Consider the following 3,213-nt stretch of genomic DNA (forward strand, 5'->3'; position numbering starts at 1 on the left):
AGTTTTTGAAATCGGTCCAGTAGTTTTTGTAAAAGCATTACAAACATTCTTAGAAAATAGATATAGATACCTATAAAATCTATTTTAAATTTTATGTAAAGTCAACGACGAACGTTCATTTTAAATAGTTTTGAATTTAATTAATGTGTAATACAATATACATCGTATTATATATTGCATATACTTAATCTTTGTAACATAAAAAAATGGATCGAAACAACTAAATGTACCATAGAACAATATGAAATATATAGAGTTTAGAATCATATTATTTTCCACAACAGGGACAAATGGCCTCCTATAGAGTTCAGGGGGTTTGGGAAATTTAGGTTGAATTAATTATCTACCTCGACAAATATGCAAAGTTTTCCTTCTTAAATTGTATTGTATTTTATAAATCGGCACTAGCTCCACCAACAACAAATTTTCCCTACCTCACCTACAATGAGTTTGCGTTACGACAGTATATTTAAACTTACTATGGCTGTTCTATTAATTATAAATGCCATTAGCGTGCTGTATTGGCTAATATGAAGTAATTTTGTGATCGTATGAATTTAACGAACATTCTACAGTGTACATACATATTAACGCAGATGACTTGTAATATAGTATATCTAATTTTGAATATTATATCTATATAATTACATATAAATTAAAACAGTAAAAAGGAAATAGATTTATGGCTAGTTTCATATATTTAATTTATATTTAACTTTTTTTCAATCACAACTTACAATGAACTCTTACACTCAAAAAGGTTTAGGTCTGATTTACTACATAATGTTTTTTATGCAGGAGCTGCCAACTGAGCACCCCTATGGTAAACGATCACCAATGAAAATTTGCAAAAACAAATGCGTTGTCCGGTTAGTGGTAGTCGGTTAGTGGTCAGTCAATTGAGGACGGGAATGAAAAGATGGACTGGGAAGGGCGAGAGAAAGAATACAGGTCTCCAGTTCCCCCACTCACTGAACGAAAACCAGCGTAAACTACTACTGTATAGTATTATATTATTTGTGATACTACTATTGCTCGCTGATAGTGCAAGATGGCCCAATTCGCCGAATTCGAGGCGTAGCGTGCTTGACTGCCACATTAAGCAGAATGGTACTTAACCTAACCTATTTGTTTTAAAAAAGCAATATCAGATCTTTCATAGATAGGTACGTAACTGTCTATTAATTTCTATAAAAACAAATTTTTTGTATTTAAATTAAAATGCAGTTTAAATAAATAATTCATTCAACTGGGCTAATGAAGAACTAAGCGAATAGTTCTTCATTAGCCCAGTTGAATGAACGTCATGCTTATCTATTCAAATCTACAGCTTTTCAAAAAATTGTAATGTTACTTTAGAGTCGGGTAAATATGCTATTATTTTAATTAGACTGCATAGTTTGTTTTACTCAAGAAAAACACGGCATGAAATAGGATACAAGTTATCTAAATTTGGCAATAATATTCAGTGGTAGACAATTACTGATGAACTGAAATGATTTTGATTGATCGAAAATACAATATTACTACTGAACATAGGGAACATTTTTAATGTGAGAGTCGAGAATGCTTCGGCTAGGTTTGGGCCAGCTCGCATCGGTACCACACCCCCACAGAAAACCGGCGTGAGATAATAGCATGCTATTGTGTTTCGTTCGGTAAGTGGTTGAACGGAGCCTCGTTTCCTTTTCCTTACCCTTCCCAGACCATTCCTTCTTTCTCGACGTCAATCCTTTCCCCATAAATGCGGTCAGCGCATTCGCAGAAGCACTACCTCTGCGAATGTTCAGGGGCGGTGGTAATCGCTTACCATCAGGCGAACCACCAGCTCCGTTGCCCGTTATGACATAAAAAAGACATTGAATAACCTAAAACCGACTGTCAAGGGATCGTTGTAATAATTATTTTTTTCGTTTTTATTCCTAGTACTAATATATTATTGATAAACTATAAACGATGACTAATAAGTGATTCCCCATATTCTACTATGTTTCTCTGCTTGTTATCATCCATATGTCAAGCTTTTTATATTGTATATAATACGGTCTTAAGTAACAATAATTGAAAAGAAAGAAAGAAATATAATAAAAGTATGAATAAGTAAATAAAATATATAAGTCCTTACGCATGCACGTACTAGTTAGTACTAGTCAAGGTAAAATATCGAGTGACATGTACCTGAATGTTATTACTTTCAAAAACTGTTTTTAATCATAAAAAACTTATTATGATTAATCGTTTAAGTCAAACCCAATAGATTACTAAAACTTCCAATAGTGCGAGACAATATTACTATAAATTTCAACCGAATAATACATATTTCTTATCTTTGTCCAAGATTTAAAATATATTACATAGCATTTCCTACTTGAAAATATTGTCACGTATGTTTTATCCAAGAGCTGGCGTTGGCAACTCTAAGAAACAATGTGCCGCTGTTAACTATGCTTAATAAGCGTATACCTACAGCCGTCTTACTGCAAGCAGCAGAATTGCGACCTATTTTCTTCAGTCTATAAATTTTTATAGTTTTCTATATTTATCACGGTTACATACGATTATTTGGTTTAAAGTTTGTTTTTAATCCAACAGGACACTTCATGTTTCGGCACACATTACGAGATTATAAAAGAAAAAAAAAAACAGTAGCAGTCGTGGGACTGCCGATAGAAGTGAAAACGGAACTATTAAGTTGAGAGTAATTAAAACTATATGCAAAAATTATATGAAATTTTTTAAGTTATATTTATTAATTACATGTGATGGGTTAAACAAATCATGAACAAAATATAAATACAAAGTGGTTGAAAAAATAATTAATATACAATTGTCTTAATTATACATAGTATTTATATTTACACGAATTTCAATGAATTCAAGTTGCTACTGCGCGTGCGCTAGTCTGGCTCTCCATAGCTATAGATATACTATTATCATTAGCATGTCGGTGACGCGAACCGAGGATTTTACCCTCTACCAAAACGCTCAACGCGCCTAAAGAAGTTTTCACTTCAAAAAAGCAAAAAAAAAGACGTACCAAAATATGTCTTCTAGGGTCAGAGTTGGTATTTCTTGAATTAGACAGAAGACTTAGACTGACATGGCCAAACCACACATAGATCAAGAGAAAACTAATTGGAAACTACGGAATCTAAATTTACTAATGCCTCGCTACTCACAACTGAACGAAAATAACGAGTGCTTAATTATTAA

This window comes from Zerene cesonia, chromosome 20, assembly GCF_012273895.1.
Source record: "Zerene cesonia ecotype Mississippi chromosome 20, Zerene_cesonia_1.1, whole genome shotgun sequence".
NCBI lineage: Eukaryota > Metazoa > Arthropoda > Insecta > Lepidoptera > Pieridae > Zerene > Zerene cesonia.